Here is a 17,085-nt window from a genome sequence, read left to right as displayed (position 1 = left end):
TAAGCCCCGAGGCCGAGGCCCCGGCGCGGTTGCTGGGAGACGGGTTCCCGTGGCACGGCACGGCCCCTGAACCTTGCCGGCCACAAGGTGACCTCACCGAGGCCGAGAGGGATGGCTTGGAGGTGGCAAAAGGGAGCCCGCTAGCAAGCGCCAGGAGGCCGAGCGTAGCCACGTCCCCGGGTGGGCTCGAACCACCATCCTTTCGGTTAACAGCCGAACGCGCTGACCCATTGCGCCACAGAGACCTCGAAGGGCTTTCCGAAACGCTGCCTAGCAGCCTGCTCCTCTGCCTGGCCGTGCCAGTGCAGCCCAGGTGCTAGAGTGGATTGCGGGCAGTCTAGCCCCAAGGGAGCAGAGTGGCGCAGCGGAAGCGTGCTGGGCCCATAACCCAGAGGTCGATGGATCGAAACCATCCGCTGCTACGTGTGGGCCGGCCTCTTTTGACTCCGCGCCTTCACTCCAGGCTGCAAGTAGCTAAAGGCCAGGCCAGGATGCCGCCTGCGGGGAAGCTCTCGGCAGCCCCCCGCTTCCTGTGTGGGAGGCACGGAGGCCTCCTCTTCTGTCCTCAGGCAACAGGGCTTCCTCCTGCCCTTTTCCCACCCACAAGGGCCACCGGGACCCGCTCAGGGAGCGCGCCAGGGAGGCTCTCCAGACGCTCGTGGAACAAAGCACTTCTGGACCACGCTACCCAGAGCCTTCATTCAGGCCTAGACAAAACGCCTAGACAGAGAGCTGCCACAGCATCAACACTGGCCTTGCTCTACTACTCCGAGGCACGCCAAACCCCTCACAAAGAGAACTTCTGCCTTCGCCATACTGCTCAACAACAGGACACGCGAGCAATTCCCTCCGACGCGCCGCTTCTCCCGCATCGCCACCACCCACGCTCTTTAGGCACACGCCGGCTGACCAAAACCCATCTCATCCCATCAAAAGCTTCTGCCCAGCCCAAGAGGACCAGCTACGTTCCCGGCTCAATTCATCCCTTACAGTCAGAGCCAAAAATCACCAGCTGACGGTCCTTCACAATCCTCAATGGAAAGGGGGAGAGGGAATTGTGGGAGCACTCGCCACGTTCTCGGTTGAGGCTTGCAGCAGTCATGGAAGAGAGAGCTGGCTTCGGTCAAGTCTCGGGAGTACGGCCACGGCTTGGACGGGTCCTTCAGTCCTTGGCTCAGAGCTTCGGTTGGTAGCCCACATCCTCCCGAGGTAAAAAAGCAGGAGGGCTTTCCTTCCAGGGCCTTTTGCATCTTCTGCCGTGGGAGGCGAATCCTGGTGTTCTGGCTGTGGGGGAAAAAGACAGCCACAAGATGGCCTTTGGAGTCACACGGGCGAGTCGCCTGTCCAAGCGGGACCGAGTCCCTTCCAAAGAGAAACCATGGCAGCCATGCAAGTCCAAGGCTGCACAGGAAACCTCAGGAGCTGCGACTGGGGCTCAGTTCGCGCGGCCACGCTTCCCAGGGGAGGCATGAGACAGGCCCAGAGGTCTGCGCAGCAAACAGGCCCGCAGGAGGGAGGCGGCTAAGAACCCGCGCGGCTCGTGCGTTTCTCCCTCTCAGCTGGCGTAGAGGCGGGAGGGGAACGACACCTGCCCGGCTGGAGCTTTCGCGCTTGGGCTCGGGGCTTAAGCCCCGAGGCCGAGGCCCCGGCGCGGTTGCTGGGAGACGGGCTCCCGTGGCACGGCACGGCCCCTGAACCTTGCCGGCCACAAGGTGACCTCACCGAGGCCGAGAGGGATGGCTTGGAGGTGGCAAAAGGGAGCCCGCTAGCAAGCGCCAGGAGGCCGAGCGTAGCCACGTCCCCGGGTGGGCTCGAATCACCATCCTTTCGGTTAACAGCCGAACGCGCTGACCCATTGCGCCACAGAGACCTCGAAGGGCTTTCCGAAACGCTGCCTAGCAGCCTGCTCCTCTGCCTGGCCGTGCCAGTGCAGCCCAGGTGCTAGAGTGGATTGCGGGCAGTCTAGCCCCAAGGGAGCAGAGTGGCGCAGCGGAAGCGTGCTGGGCCCATAACCCAGAGGTCGATGGATCGAAACCATCCTCTGCTACGTGTGGGCCGGCCTCTTTTGACTCCGCGCCTTCACTCCAGGCTGCAAGTAGCTAAAGGCCAGGCCAGGATGCCGCCTGCGGGGAAGCTCTCGGCAGCCCCCCGCTTCCTGTGTGGGAGGCACGGAGGCCTCCTCTTCTGTCCTCAGGCAACAGGGCTTCCTCCTGCCCTTTTCCCACCCACATGGGCCGCCGGGACCCGCTCAGGGAGCGCGCCAGGGAGGCTCTCCAGACGCTCGTGGAACAAAGCACTTCTGGACCACGATACCCAGAGCCTTCATTCAGGCCTAGACAAAACGCCTAGACAGAGAGCTGCCACAGCATCAACACTGGCCTTGCTCTACTACTCCCAGGCACGCCAAACCCCTCACAAAGAGAACTTCTGCCTTCGCCATACTGCTCAACAACAGGACACGCGAGCAATTCCCTCCGACGCGCCGCTTCTCCCGCATCGCCACCACCCACGCTCTTTAGGCACACGCCGGCTGACCAAAACCCATCTCATCCCATCAAAAGCTTCTGCCCAGCCCAAGAGGACCAGCTACGTTCCCGGCTCAATTCATCCCTTACAGTCAGAGCCAAAAATCACCAGCTGACGGTCCTTCAGAATCCTCAATGGAAAGGGGGAGAGGGAATTGTGGGAGCACGGGCAGCACTCGCCACGTTCTCGGTTGAGGCTTGCAGCAGTCATGGAAGAGAGAGCTGGCTTCGGTCAAGTCTCGGGAGTACGGCCACGGCTTGGACGGGTCCTTCAGTCCTTGGCTCAGAGCTTCGGTTGGTAGCCCACATCCTCCCGAGGTAAAAAAGCAGGAGGGCTTTCCTTCCAGGGCCTTTTGCATCTTCTGCCGTGGGAGGCGAATCCTGGTGTTCTGGCTGTGGGGGAAAAAGACAGCCACAAGATGGCCTTTGGAGTCACACGGGCGAGTCGCCTGTCCAAGCGGGACCGAGTCCCTTCCAAAGAGAAACCATGGCAGCCATGCAAGTCCAAGGCTGCACAGGAAACCTCGGGAGCTGCGACTGGGGCTCAGTTCGCGCGGCCACGCTTCCCAGGGGAGGCATGAGACAGGCCCAGAGGTCTGCGCAGCAAACAGGCCCGCAGGAGGGAGGCGGCTAAGAACCCGCGCGGCTCGTGCGTTTCTCCCTCTCAGCTGGCGTAGAGGCGGGAGGGGAACGACACCTGCCCGGCTGGAGCTTTCGCGCTTGGGCTCGGGGCTTAAGCCCCGAGGCCGAGGCCCCGGCGCGGTTGCTGGGAGACGGGCTCCCGTGGCACGGCACGGCCCCTGAACCTTGCCGGCCACAAGGTGACCTCACCGAGGCCGAGAGGGATGGCTTGGAGGTGGCAAAAGGGAGCCCGCTAGCAAGCGCCAGGAGGCCGAGCGTAGCCACGTCCCCGGGTGGGCTCGAATCACCATCCTTTCGGTTAACAGCCGAACGCGCTGACCCATTGCGCCACAGAGACCTCGAAGGCCTTTCCGAAACGCTGCCTAGCAGCCTGCTCCTCTGCCTGGCCGTGCCAGTGCAGCCCAGGTGCTAGAGTGGATTGCGGGCAGTCTAGCCCCAAGGGAGCAGAGTGGCGCAGCGGAAGCGTGCTGGGCCCATAACCCAGAGGTCGATGGATCGAAACCATCCTCTGCTACGTGTGGGCCGGCCTCTTTTGACTCCGCGCCTTCACTCCAGGCTGCAAGTAGCTAAAGGCCAGGCCAGGATGCCGCCTGCGGGGAAGCTCTCGGCAGCCCCCCGCTTCCTGTGTGGGAGGCACGGAGGCCTCCTCTTCTGTCCTCAGGCAACAGGGCTTCCTCCTGCCCTTTTCCCACCCACATGGGCCGCCGGGACCCGCTCAGGGAGCGCGCCAGGGAGGCTCTCCAGACGCTCGTGGAACAAAGCACTTCTGGACCACGCTACCCAGAGCCTTCATTCAGGCCTAGACAAAACGCCTAGACAAAGAGCTGCCACAGCATCAACACTGGCCTTGCTCTACTACTCCGAGGCACGCCAAACCCCTCACAAAGAGAACTTCTGCCTTCGCCATACTGCTCAACAACAGGACACGCGAGCAATTCCCTCCGACGCGCCGCTTCTCCCGCATCGCCACCACCCACGCTCTTTAGGCACACGCCGGCTGACCAAAACCCATCTCATCCCATCAAAAGCTTCTGCCCAGCCCAAGAGGACCAGCTACGTTCCCGGCTCAATTCATCCCTTACAGTCAGAGCCAAAAATCACCAGCTGACGGTCCTTCAGAATCCTCAATGGAAAGGGGGAGAGGGAATTGTGGGAGCACTCGCCACGTTCTCGGTTGAGGCTTGCAGCAGTCATGGAAGAGAGAGCTGGCTTCGGTCAAGTCTCGGGAGTACGGCCACGGCTTGGACGGGTCCTTCAGTCCTTGGCTCAGAGCTTCGGTTGGTAGCCCACATCCTCCCGAGGTAAAAAAGCAGGAGGGCTTTCCTTCCAGGGCCTTTTGCATCTTCTGCCGTGGGAGGCGAATCCCGGTGTTCTGGCTGTGGGGGAAAAAGACAGCCACAAGATGGCGTTTGGAGTCACACGGGCGAGTCGCCTGTCCAAGCGGGACCGAGTCCCTTCCAAAGAGAAACCATGGCAGCCATGCAAGTCCAAGGCTGCACAGGAAACCTCAGGAGCTGCGACTGGGGCTCAGTTCGCGCGGCCACGCTTCCCAGGGGAGGCATGAGACAGGCCCAGAGGTCTGCGCAGCAAACAGGCCCGCAGGAGAGAGGCGGCTAAGAACCCGCGCGGCTCGTGCGTTTCTCCCTCTCAGCTGGCGTAGAGGCGGGAGGGGAACGACACCTGCCCGGCTGGAGCTTTTGCGCTTGGGCTCGGGGCTTAAGCCCCGAGGCCGAGGCCCCGGCGCGGTTGCTGGGAGACGGGCTCCCGTGGCACGGCACGGCCCCTGAACCTTGCCGGCCACAAGGTGACCTCACCGAGGCCGAGAGGGATGGCTTGGAGGTGGCAAAAGGGAGCCCGCTAGCAAGCGCCAGGAGGCCGAGCGTAGCCACGTCCCCGGGTGGGCTCGAATCACCATCCTTTCGGTTAACAGCCGAACGCGCTGACCCATTGCGCCACAGAGACCTCGAAGGGCTTTCCGAAACGCTGCCTAGCAGCCTGCTCCTCTGCCTGGCCGTGCCAGTGCAGCCCAGGTGCTAGAGTGGATTGCGGGCAGTCTAGCCCCAAGGGAGCAGAGTGGCGCAGCGGAAGCGTGCTGGGCCCATAACCCAGAGGTTGATGGATCGAAACCATCCTCTGCTACGTGTGGGCCGGCCTCTTTTGACTCCGCGCCTTCACTCCAGGCTGCAAGTAGCTAAAGGCCAGGCCAGGATGCCGCCTGCGGGGAAGCTCTCGGCAGCCCCCCGCTTCCTGTGTGGGAGGCACGGAGGCCTCCTCTTCTGTCCTCAGGCAACAGGGCTTCCTCCTGCCCTTTTCCCACCCACATGGGCCGCCGGGACCCGCTCAGGGAGCGCTCCAGGGAGGCTCTCCAGACGCTCGTGGAACAAAGCACTTCTGGACCACGATACCCAGAGCCTTCATTCAGGCCTAGACAAAACGCCTAGACAAAGAGCTGCCACAGCATCAACACTGGCCTTGCTCTACTACTCCCAGGCACGCCAAACCCCTCACAAAGAGAACTTCTGCCTTCGCCATACTGCTCAACAACAGGACACGCGAGCAATTCCCTCCGACGCGCCGCTTCTCCCGCATCGCCACCACCCACGCTCTTTAGGCACACGCCGGCTGACCAAAACCCATCTCATCCCATCAAAAGCTTCTGCCCAGCCCAAGAGGACCAGCTACGTTCCCGGCTCAATTCATCCCTTACAGTCAGAGCCAAAAATCACCAGCTGACGGTCCTTCAGAATCCTCAATGGAAAGGGGGAGAGGGAATTGTGGGAGCACGGGCAGCACTCGCCACGTTCTCGGTTGAGGCTTGCAGCAGTCATGGAAGAGAGAGCTGGCTTCGGTCAAGTCTCGGGAGTACGGCCACGGCTTGGACGGGTCCTTCAGTCCTTGGCTCAGAGCTTCGGTTGGTAGCCCACATCCTCCCGAGGTAAAAAAGCAGGAGGGCTTTCCTTCCAGGGCCTTTTGCATCTTCTGCCGTGGGAGGCGAATCCTGGTGTTCTGGCTGTGGGGGAAAAAGACAGCCACAAGATGGCGTTTGGAGTCACACGGGCGAGTCGCCTGTCCAAGCGGGACCGAGTCCCTTCCAAAGAGAAACCATGGCAGCCATGCAAGTCCAAGGCTGCACAGGAAACCTCGGGAGCTGCGACTGGGGCTCAGTTCGCGCGGCCACGCTTCCCAGGGGAGGCATGAGACAGGCCCAGAGGTCTGCGCAGCAAACAGGCCCGCAGGAGGGAGGCGGCTAAGAACCCGCGCGGCTCGTGCGTTTCTCCCTCTCAGCTGGCGTAGAGGCGGGAGGGGAACGACACCTGCCCGGCTGGAGCTTTCGCGCTTGGGCTCGGGGCTTAAGCCCCGAGGCCGAGGCCCCGGCGCGGTTGCTGGGAGACGGGCTCCTGTGGCACGGCACGGCCCCTGAACCTTGCCGGCCACAAGGTGACCTCACCGAGGCCGAGAGGGATGGCTTGGAGGTGGCAAAAGGGAGCCCGCTAGCAAGCGCCAGGAGGCCGAGCGTAGCCACGTCCCCGGGTGGGCTCGAATCACCATCCTTTCGGTTAACAGCCGAACGCGCTGACCCATTGCGCCACAGAGACCTCGAAGGGCTTTCCGAAACGCTGCCTAGCAGCCTGCTCCTCTGCCTGGCCGTGCCAGTGCAGCCCAGGTGCTAGAGTGGATTGCGGGCAGTCTAGCCCCAAGGGAGCAGAGTGGCGCAGCGGAAGCGTGCTGGGCCCATAACCCAGAGGTCGATGGATCGAAACCGTCCTCTGCTACGTGTGGGCCGGCCTCTTTTGACTCCGCGCCTTCACTCCAGGCTGCAAGTAGCTAAAGGCCAGGCCAGGATGCCGCCTGCGGGGAAGCTCTCGGCAGCCCCCCGCTTCCTGTGTGGGAGGCACGGAGGCCTCCTCTTCTGTCCTCAGGCAACAGGGCTTCCTCCTGCCCTTTTCCCACCCACATGGGCCGCCGGGACCCGCTCAGGGAGCGCGCCAGGGAGGCTCTCCAGACGCTCGTGGAACAAAGCACTTCTGGACCACGATACCCAGAGCCTTCATTCAGGCCTAGACAAAACGCCTAGACAAAGAGCTGCCACAGCATCAACACTGGCCTTGCTCTACTACTCCCAGGCACGCCAAACCCCTCACAAAGAGAACTTCTGCCTTCGCCATACTGCTCAACAACAGGACACGCGAGCAATTCCCTCCGACGCGCCGCTTCTCCCGCATCGCCACCACCCACGCTCTTTAGGCACACGCCGGCTGACCAAAACCCATCTCATCCCATCAAAAGCTTCTGCCCAGCCCAAGAGGACCAGCTACGTTCCCGGCTCAATTCATCCCTTACAGTCAGAGCCAAAAATCACCAGCTGACGGTCCTTCAGAATCCTCAATGGAAAGGGGGAGAGGGAATTGTGGGAGCACGGGCAGCACTCGCCACGTTCTCGGTTGAGGCTTGCAGCAGTCATGGAAGAGAGAGCTGGCTTCGGTCAAGTCTCGGGAGTACGGCCACGGCTTGGACGGGTCCTTCAGTCCTTGGCTCAGAGCTTCGGTTGGTAGCCCACATCCTCCCGAGGTAAAAAAGCAGGAGGGCTTTCCTTCCAGGGCCTTTTGCATCTTCTGCCGTGGGAGGCGAATCCTGGTGTTCTGGCTGTGGGGGAAAAAGACAGCCACAAGATGGCGTTTGGAGTCACACGGGCGAGTCGCCTGTCCAAGCGGGACCGAGTCCCTTCCAAAGAGAAACCATGGCAGCCATGCAAGTCCAAGGCTGCACAGGAAACCTCAGGAGCTGCGACTGGGGCTCAGTTCGCGCGGCCACGCTTCCCAGGGGAGGCATGAGACAGGCCCAGAGGTCTGCGCAGCAAACAGGCCCGCAGGAGGGAGGCGGCTAAGAACCCGCGCGGCTCGTGCGTTTCTCCCTCTCAGCTGGCGTAGAGGCGGGAGGGGAACGACACCTGCCCGGCTGGAGCTTTTGCGCTTGGGCTCGGGGCTTAAGCCCCGAGGCCGAGGCCCCGGCGCGGTTGCTGGGAGACGGGTTCCCGTGGCACGGCACGGCCCCTGAACCTTGCCGGCCACAAGGTGACCTCACCGAGGCCGAGAGGGATGGCTTGGAGGTGGCAAAAGGGAGCCCGCTAGCAAGCGCCAGGAGGCCGAGCGTAGCCACGTCCCCGGGTGGGCTCGAATCACCATCCTTTCGGTTAACAGCCGAACGCGCTGACCCATTGCGCCACAGAGACCTCGAAGGGCTTTCCGAAACGCTGCCTAGCAGCCTGCTCCTCTGCCTGGCCGTGCCAGTGCAGCCCAGGTGCTAGAGTGGATTGCGGGCAGTCTAGCCCCAAGGGAGCAGAGTGGCGCAGCGGAAGCGTGCTGGGCCCATAACCCAGAGGTCGATGGATCGAAACCGTCCTCTGCTACGTGTGGGCCGGCCTCTTTTGACTCCGCGCCTTCACTCCAGGCTGCAAGTAGCTAAAGGCCAGGCCAGGATGCCGCCTGCGGGGAAGCTCTCGGCAGCCCCCCGCTTCCTGTGTGGGAGGCACGGAGGCCTCCTCTTCTGTCCTCAGGCAACAGGGCTTCCTCCTGCCCTTTTCCCACCCACATGGGCCGCCGGGACCCGCTCAGGGAGCGCGCCAGGGAGGCTCTCCAGACGCTCGTGGAACAAAGCACTTCTGGACCACGCTACCCAGAGCCTTCATTCAGGCCTAGACAAAACGCCTAGACAAAGAGCTGCCACAGCATCAACACTGGCCTTGCTCTACTACTCCGAGGCACGCCAAACCCCTCACAAAGAGAACTTCTGCCTTCGCCATACTGCTCAACAACAGGACACGCGAGCAATTCCCTCCGACGCGCCGCTTCTCCCGCATCGCCACCACCCACGCTCTTTAGGCACACGCCGGCTGACCAAAACCCATCTCATCCCATCAAAAGCTTCTGCCCAGCCCAAGAGGACCAGCTACGTTCCCGGCTCAATTCATCCCTTACAGTCAGAGCCAAAAATCACCAGCTGACGGTCCTTCACAATCCTCAATGGAAAGGGGGAGAGGGAATTGTGGGAGCACTCGCCACGTTCTCGGTTGAGGCTTGCAGCAGTCATGGAAGAGAGAGCTGGCTTCGGTCAAGTCTCGGGAGTACGGCCACGGCTTGGACGGGTCCTTCAGTCCTTGGCTCAGAGCTTCGGTTGGTAGCCCACATCCTCCCGAGGTAAAAAAGCAGGAGGGCTTTCCTTCCAGGGCATTTTGCATCTTCTGCCGTGGGAGGCGAATCCTGGTGTTCTGGCTGTGGGGGAAAAAGACAGCCACAAGATGGCGTTTGGAGTCACACGGGCGAGTCGCCTGTCCAAGCGGGACCGAGTCCCTTCCAAAGAGAAACCATGGCAGCCATGCAAGTCCAAGGCTGCACAGGAAACCTCAGGAGCTGCGACTGGGGCTCAGTTCGCGCGGCCACGCTTCCCAGGGGAGGCATGAGACAGGCCCAGAGGTCTGCGCAGCAAACAGGCCCGCAGGAGGGAGGCGGCTAAGAACCCGCGCGGCTCGTGCGTTTCTCCCTCTCAGCTGGCGTAGAGGCGGGAGGGGAACGACACCTGCCCGGCTGGAGCTTTCGCGCTTGGGCTCGGGGCTTAAGCCCCGAGGCCGAGGCCCCGGCGCGGTTGCTGGGAGACGGGCTCCCGTGGCACGGCACGGCCCCTGAACCTTGCCGGCCACAAGGTGACCTCACCGAGGCCGAGAGGGATGGCTTGGAGGTGGCAAAAGGGAGCCCGCTAGCAAGCGCCAGGAGGCCGAGCGTAGCCACGTCCCCGGGTGGGCTCGAATCACCATCCTTTCGGTTAACAGCCGAACGCGCTGACCCATTGCGCCACAGAGACCTCGAAGGGCTTTCCGAAACGCTGCCTAGCAGCCTGCTCCTCTGCCTGGCCGTGCCAGTGCAGCCCAGGTGCTAGAGTGGATTGCGGGCAGTCTAGCCCCAAGGGAGCAGAGTGGCGCAGCGGAAGCGTGCTGGGCCCATAACCCAGAGGTCGATGGATCGAAACCGTCCTCTGCTACGTGTGGGCCGGCCTCTTTTGACTCCGCGCCTTCACTCCAGGCTGCAAGTAGCTAAAGGCCAGGCCAGGATGCCGCCTGCGGGGAAGCTCTCGGCAGCCCCCCGCTTCCTGTGTGGGAGGCACGGAGGCCTCCTCTTCTGTCCTCAGGCAACAGGGCTTCCTCCTGCCCTTTTCCCACCCACAAGGGCCGCCGGGACCCGCTCAGGGAGCGCGCCAGGGAGGCTCTCCAGACGCTCGTGGAACAAAGCACTTCTGGACCACGATACCCAGAGCCTTCATTCAGGCCTAGACAAAACGCCTAGACAAAGAGCTGCCACAGCATCAACACTGGCCTTGCTCTACTACTCCCAGGCACGCCAAACCCCTCACAAAGAGAACTTCTGCCTTCGCCATACTGCTCAACAACAGGACACGCGAGCAATTCCCTCCGACGCGCCGCTTCTCCCGCATCGCCACCACCCACGCTCTTTAGGCACACGCCGGCTGACCAAAACCCATCTCATCCCATCAAAAGCTTCTGCCCAGCCCAAGAGGACCAGCTACGTTCCCGGCTCAATTCATCCCTTACAGTCAGAGCCAAAAATCACCAGCTGACGGTCCTTCAGAATCCTCAATGGAAAGGGGGAGAGGGAATTGTGGGAGCACGGGCAGCACTCGCCACGTTCTCGGTTGAGGCTTGCAGCAGTCATGGAAGAGAGAGCTGGCTTCGGTCAAGTCTCGGGAGTACGGCCACGGCTTGGACGGGTCCTTCAGTCCTTGGCTCAGAGCTTCGGTTGGTAGCCCACATCCTCCCGAGGTAAAAAAGCAGGAGGGCTTTCCTTCCAGGGCCTTTTGCATCTTCTGCCGTGGGAGGCGAATCCTGGTGTTCTGGCTGTGGGGGAAAAAGACAGCCACAAGATGGCGTTTGGAGTCACACGGGCGAGTCGCCTGTCCAAGCGGGACCGAGTCCCTTCCAAAGAGAAACCATGGCAGCCATGCAAGTCCAAGGCTGCACAGGAAACCTCAGGAGCTGCGACTGGGGCTCAGTTCGCGCGGCCACGCTTCCCAGGGGAGGCATGAGACAGGCCCAGAGGTCTGCGCAGCAAACAGGCCCGCAGGAGGGAGGCGGCTAAGAACCCGCGCGGCTCGTGCGTTTCTCCCTCTCAGCTGGCGTAGAGGCGGGAGGGGAACGACACCTGCCCGGCTGGAGCTTTCGCGCTTGGGCTCGGGGCTTAAGCCCCGAGGCCGAGGCCCCGGCGCGGTTGCTGGGAGACGGGTTCCCGTGGCACGGCACGGCCCCTGAACCTTGCCGGCCACAAGGTGACCTCACCGAGGCCGAGAGGGATGGCTTGGAGGTGGCAAAAGGGAGCCCGCTAGCAAGCGCCAGGAGGCCGAGCGTAGCCACGTCCCCGGGTGGGCTCGAATCACCATCCTTTCGGTTAACAGCCGAACGCGCTGACCCATTGCGCCACAGAGACCTCGAAGGGCTTTCCGAAACGCTGCCTAGCAGCCTGCTCCTCTGCCTGGCCGTGCCAGTGCAGCCCAGGTGCTAGAGTGGATTGCGGGCAGTCTAGCCCCAAGGGAGCAGAGTGGCGCAGCGGAAGTGTGCTGGGCCCATAACCCAGAGGTCGATGGATCGAAACCGTCCTCTGCTACGTGTGGGCCGGCCTCTTTTGACTCCGCGCCTTCACTCCAGGCTGCAAGTAGCTAAAGGCCAGGCCAGGATGCCGCCTGCGGGGAAGCTCTCGGCAGCCCCCCGCTTCCTGTGTGGGAGGCACGGAGGCCTCCTCTTCTGTCCTCAGGCAACAGGGCTTCCTCCTGCCCTTTTCCCACCCACATGGGCCGCCGGGACCCGCTCAGGGAGCGCGCCAGGGAGGCTCTCCAGACGCTCGTGGAACAAAGCACTTCTGGACCACGCTACCCAGAGCCTTCATTCAGGCCTAGACAAAACGCCTAGACAAAGAGCTGCCACAGCATCAACACTGGCCTTGCTCTACTACTCCGAGGCACGCCAAACCCCTCACAAAGAGAACTTCTGCCTTCGCCATACTGCTCAACAACAGGACACGCGAGCAATTCCCTCCGACGCGCCGCTTCTCCCGCATCGCCACCACCCACGCTCTTTAGGCACACGCCGGCTGACCAAAACCCATCTCATCCCATCAAAAGCTTCTGCCCAGCCCAAGAGGACCAGCTACGTTCCCGGCTCAATTCATCCCTTACAGTCAGAGCCAAAAATCACCAGCTGACGGTCCTTCACAATCCTCAATGGAAAGGGGGAGAGGGAATTGTGGGAGCACTCGCCACGTTCTCGGTTGAGGCTTGCAGCAGTCATGGAAGAGAGAGCTGGCTTCGGTCAAGTCTCGGGAGTACGGCCACGGCTTGGACGGGTCCTTCAGTCCTTGGCTCAGAGCTTCGGTTGGTAGCCCACATCCTCCCGAGGTAAAAAAGCAGGAGGGCTTTCCTTCCAGGGCATTTTGCATCTTCTGCCGTGGGAGGCGAATCCTGGTGTTCTGGCTGTGGGGGAAAAAGACAGCCACAAGATGGCGTTTGGAGTCACACGGGCGAGTCGCCTGTCCAAGCGGGACCGAGTCCCTTCCAAAGAGAAACCATGGCAGCCATGCAAGTCCAAGGCTGCACAGGAAACCTCAGGAGCTGCGACTGGGGCTCAGTTCGCGCGGCCACGCTTCCCAGGGGAGGCATGAGACAGGCCCAGAGGTCTGCGCAGCAAACAGGCCCGCAGGAGGGAGGCGGCTAAGAACCCGCGCGGCTCGTGCGTTTCTCCCTCTCAGCTGGCGTAGAGGCGGGAGGGGAACGACACCTGCCCGGCTGGAGCTTTCGCGCTTGGGCTCGGGGCTTAAGCCCCGAGGCCGAGGCCCCGGCGCGGTTGCTGGGAGACGGGCTCCCGTGGCACGGCACGGCCCCTGAACCTTGCCGGCCACAAGGTGACCTCACCGAGGCCGAGAGGGATGGCTTGGAGGTGGCAAAAGGGAGCCCGCTAGCAAGCGCCAGGAGGCCGAGCGTAGCCACGTCCCCGGGTGGGCTCGAATCACCATCCTTTCGGTTAACAGCCGAACGCGCTGACCCATTGCGCCACAGAGACCTCGAAGGCCTTTCCGAAACGCTGCCTAGCAGCCTGCTCCTCTGCCTGGCCGTGCCAGTGCAGCCCAGGTGCTAGAGTGGATTGCGGGCAGTCTAGCCCCAAGGGAGCAGAGTGGCGCAGCGGAAGCGTGCTGGGCCCATAACCCAGAGGTCGATGGATCGAAACCATCCTCTGCTACGTGTGGGCCGGCCTCTTTTGACTCCGCGCCTTCACTCCAGGCTGCAAGTAGCTAAAGGCCAGGCCAGGATGCCGCCTGCGGGGAAGCTCTCGGCAGCCCCCCGCTTCCTGTGTGGGAGGCACAGAGGCCTCCTCTTCTGTCCTCAGGCAACAGGGCTTCCTCCTGCCCTTTTCCCACCCACAAGCGCCGCCGGGACCCGCTCAGGGAGCGCGCCAGGGAGGCTCTCCAGACGCTCGTGGAACAAAGCACTTCTGGACCACGCTACCCAGAGCCTTCATTCAGCCCTAGACAAAACACCTAGACAGAGAGCTGCCACAGCATCAACACTGGCCTTGCTCTACTACTCCGAGGCACGCCAAACCCCTCACAAAGAGAACTTCTGCCTTCGCCATACTGCTCAACAACAGGACACGCGAGCAATTCCCTCCGACGCGCCGCTTCTCCCGCATCGCCACCACCCACGCTCTTTAGGCACACGCCGGCTGACCAAAACCCATCTCATCCCATCAAAAGCTTCTGCCCAGCCCAAGAGGACCAGCTACGTTCCCGGCTCAATTCATCCCTTACAGTCAGAGCCAAAAATCACCAGCTGACGGTCCTTCAGAATCCTCAATGGAAAGGGGGAGAGGGAATTGTGGGAGCACTCGCCACGTTCTCGGTTGAGGCTTGCAGCAGTCATGGAAGAGAGAGCTGGCTTCGGTCAAGTCTCGGGAGTACGGCCACGGCTTGGACGGGTCCTTCAGTCCTTGGCTCAGAGCTTCGGTTGGTAGCCCACATCCTCCCGAGGTAAAAAAGCAGGAGGGCTTTCCTTCCAGGGCCTTTTGCATCTTCTGCCGTGGGAGCACCTGAAAGTAAAACAGCTGCGGCAGGCGTACGCCATGGCCACCAGGGGCGGCGCCGCAGCAGGGGCTGCCACCTGCCCCTACTTCCCTGCCCTCGACCGACTCTTGGGGGGCGGGGCGGTCCGTGCCAGCCCGGGAGGCAGCGAGCCGGGACTGGAGGGCCCTGACCTGGGCACACCGGAGGGGCCACCACAAGGAGTTCCAGCACTGGAGTCGGCAGGGTCATCCAGGGAGACCGTACCGGGGAAGTAGTTCCAATTAAGTAGTTTGGGGGAGGAGGCGGGAGGGAGACCAGGGACCGCGCACGTGGGCCATGCCTCCCACGGATCACACAGACACCTGTGCACGTGCAAGCACATGCCATGCCACGCTCCAGCTGCGTGACACCCAGGGGCCGTGGCCCAATAGGCACATGCATGTCTGAAGAGACCTGACATGCTCCTGACCCTGGGGCGGTACCACAACTTCACGAGTTTTGCTTACAACACACCTGTTGATACAACCTAGAATCATATTTGCTTTTTTTGCAACAGCATCACACTGTTGACTCATATTCAACTTGTGGTCCACTATGACCCCTAGATCTCTTTCCACCATGCTCCTTCCTAGACAGTCGCATCCCAGCTTGTATGTATGGAACTGATTGTTCCTTCCTAAGTGGAGCACTTTGCATTTCTCTTTATTAAACCTCATCCTGTTTACCTCTGACCATTTCCCTAACTTGCTAAGGTCATTTTGAATTATGTCCCTCTCCTCCAAAGAAGTTGCAACCCCACCCAGTTTGGTATCATCTGCAAACTTAATAAGCGTACTCTCTATCCCAATATCTACATCATTGATGAAGATATTGAACAGTACGGGTCCCAAAACAGACCCTTGAGGAACTCCACTTGTTATCCCTTTCCAGCAGGATTTAGAACTGTTAACAACAACTCTCTGACTACGGTTATCCAACCAATTATGCACCCACCTTATCGTGGCCCTATCTAAGTTATATTTGCCTAGTTTATCAATAAGAATATCATGCGAGACCGTATCAAATGCCTTACTAAAGTCTAGGTATATGACATCCACCGCTTCTCCCTTATCCACAAGGCTCGTTATCCTATCAAAGAAAGCTATCAGATTAGTTTGGCATGACTTGTTCTTCACAAACCCATGCTGGCTATTCCCTATCACTTTATTACCTTCCAAGTGTTTGCATATGATTTCCTTAATTACCTGCTCCATTATCTTCCCTGGGACAGACGTTAAACTGACCGGTCTGTAGTTTCCTGGGTTGTTCTTATTCCCCTTTTTATAGATGTGCACAATATTTGCCCTTTTCCAGTCTTCTGGAATCTCCCCTGTCTGCCATGATTTTTCAAAAATCATAGCTAAAGGCTCAGATAGCTCCTCTATCAGCTCCTTGAGTATCCTGGGATGCATTTCATCAGGAGCTGGTGACTTGCTGACATCTAACTTTCCTAAGTGATTTTTAACTTGTTCTTTGTGTATCCTATCTTCTAAACTTACCCTCTCTCTGCTTGTATTCACTACGTTAGGCACACCTCCAGACTTCTCGGTGAAGACCGAAACAAAGAAGTCATTGAGCATCTCTGACATTTCCAAGTTTCCTGTTACTGCTTCTCCCTCCTCACTAAGCAGTGGGCCTACCCTGTCCTTGGTCTTCCTCTTGCTTTTAATGTATTTATAAAAGGTCTTCTTGTTTCCCTTTATGCCTGTAGCTAGTTTGATCGCATTTTGTGCCTTTGCCTTTCTAATCTTGCCCCTGCATTCCCGTGTTGCTTGCCTATATTCATCCTTTGTTAGTTGTCCTAGTTTCCATTTTTTATACGACTCCTTTTTTATTTTGAGATCATGCAAGATCTCCTTGTTAAGCCAAGCTGGTCTTTTGCCATATTTTCTATCTTTCCTACACAGCGGAATTGTTTGCTTTTGGGCCCTTAACAACGTCCCTTTGAAATACTTCCAACTCTCCTCAGTTGTTTTTCCCTTCAGTCTTGCTTCCCATGGGACCTTACCTACAAGTTCTCTGAACTTATCAAAATCTGCCTTCCTGAAATCCATTAGCTCAATTGTGCTGGTCTCCCTTCTACCTTTCCTTAAGATCATGAACTCTATTATTTCGTGGTCACTGTCCCCTATACTGTCTTCCACTTTCAAGTTCTCAACTAGTTCCTCCCTATTTCTTAAAACCAAATCCAGAACAGCTTCTCCTCTGGTAGCTTTTTCAACCTTCTGAAACAGAAAGTTGTCTCCAATGCAGTCCAGAAACTTCTTGGATAGCCTGCGCCCCGCTGTGTTAGTTTCCCAACATATGTCTGGATAGTTGAAGTCCCCCATCACCACCAAATCTTGGGCTTTGGCTAGTTTTGTTAATTGTTTAAAAAAGGCCTCATCCACCTCTTCCACCTGGCTAGGTGGCCTGTAGTAGACTCCTAGCATGATATCACCCTCGTTTTTTACCCCTTTTAGCTTAACCCAGAGACTGTCTACACAGCTATCTCCTACGTTCATCTCCACTTCAGTCCAAGTGTGTACATTTTTAATATACAAGGCAACCCCTCCTCCCTTTTTTCCCTGTCTGTCCTTCCTGAGCAAGCCGTACCCTTCCATACCAACATTCCAATCGTGCGTCCCATCCCACCAGGTTTCTGTAATACCAATGATATCAAAGTTGTATTTATTGGTTAGCAATTCCAGTTCTTCCTGCGTATTACCCATACTTCTTGGATTTGTATATAGGCATCTAAGATACTGATTTGATCTTGCCTCCCTGTT

The 17,085-nt window shown here is 59.7% G+C and overlaps 7 non-coding genes across 7 annotated transcripts; 6 read left to right on the top strand and 1 right to left on the bottom strand.

The window, feature by feature from the left end:
* Positions 1–171: 171 nt before the first annotated feature.
* Positions 172–245, bottom strand: TRNAN-GUU (transfer RNA asparagine (anticodon GUU)). Its single transcript has one exon. It is a non-coding gene; the product is annotated as a tRNA-Asn (tRNA).
* Positions 246–1,975: 1,730 nt separating this feature from the next.
* On the top strand, positions 1,976–2,047 carry TRNAM-CAU (transfer RNA methionine (anticodon CAU)). Its single transcript has one exon. It is a non-coding gene; the product is annotated as a tRNA-Met (tRNA).
* A 1,562-nt stretch (positions 2,048–3,609) lies between these two features.
* On the top strand, positions 3,610–3,681 carry TRNAM-CAU (transfer RNA methionine (anticodon CAU)). Its single transcript has one exon. It is a non-coding gene; the product is annotated as a tRNA-Met (tRNA).
* Positions 3,682–6,868: 3,187 nt separating this feature from the next.
* On the top strand, positions 6,869–6,940 carry TRNAM-CAU (transfer RNA methionine (anticodon CAU)). The gene has a single exon. It is a non-coding gene; the product is annotated as a tRNA-Met (tRNA).
* A 1,562-nt stretch (positions 6,941–8,502) lies between these two features.
* On the top strand, positions 8,503–8,574 carry TRNAM-CAU (transfer RNA methionine (anticodon CAU)). The gene has a single exon. It is a non-coding gene; the product is annotated as a tRNA-Met (tRNA).
* Positions 8,575–10,127: 1,553 nt separating this feature from the next.
* TRNAM-CAU (transfer RNA methionine (anticodon CAU)) lies at positions 10,128–10,199 on the top strand. Its single transcript has one exon. It is a non-coding gene; the product is annotated as a tRNA-Met (tRNA).
* A 3,187-nt stretch (positions 10,200–13,386) lies between these two features.
* On the top strand, positions 13,387–13,458 carry TRNAM-CAU (transfer RNA methionine (anticodon CAU)). The gene has a single exon. It is a non-coding gene; the product is annotated as a tRNA-Met (tRNA).
* The last annotated feature ends 3,627 nt before the right edge of the window (positions 13,459–17,085 follow it).

The sequence above is a fragment of the Pelodiscus sinensis genome, chromosome 26 (genome assembly GCF_052426305.1).
Source record: "Pelodiscus sinensis isolate ZL-2025 chromosome 26, ASM5242630v1, whole genome shotgun sequence".
NCBI lineage: Eukaryota > Metazoa > Chordata > Testudines > Trionychidae > Pelodiscus > Pelodiscus sinensis.
Note: the sequence above shows the minus strand (reverse complement) of the source record. Positions and strands in the feature narration are given on the sequence as shown.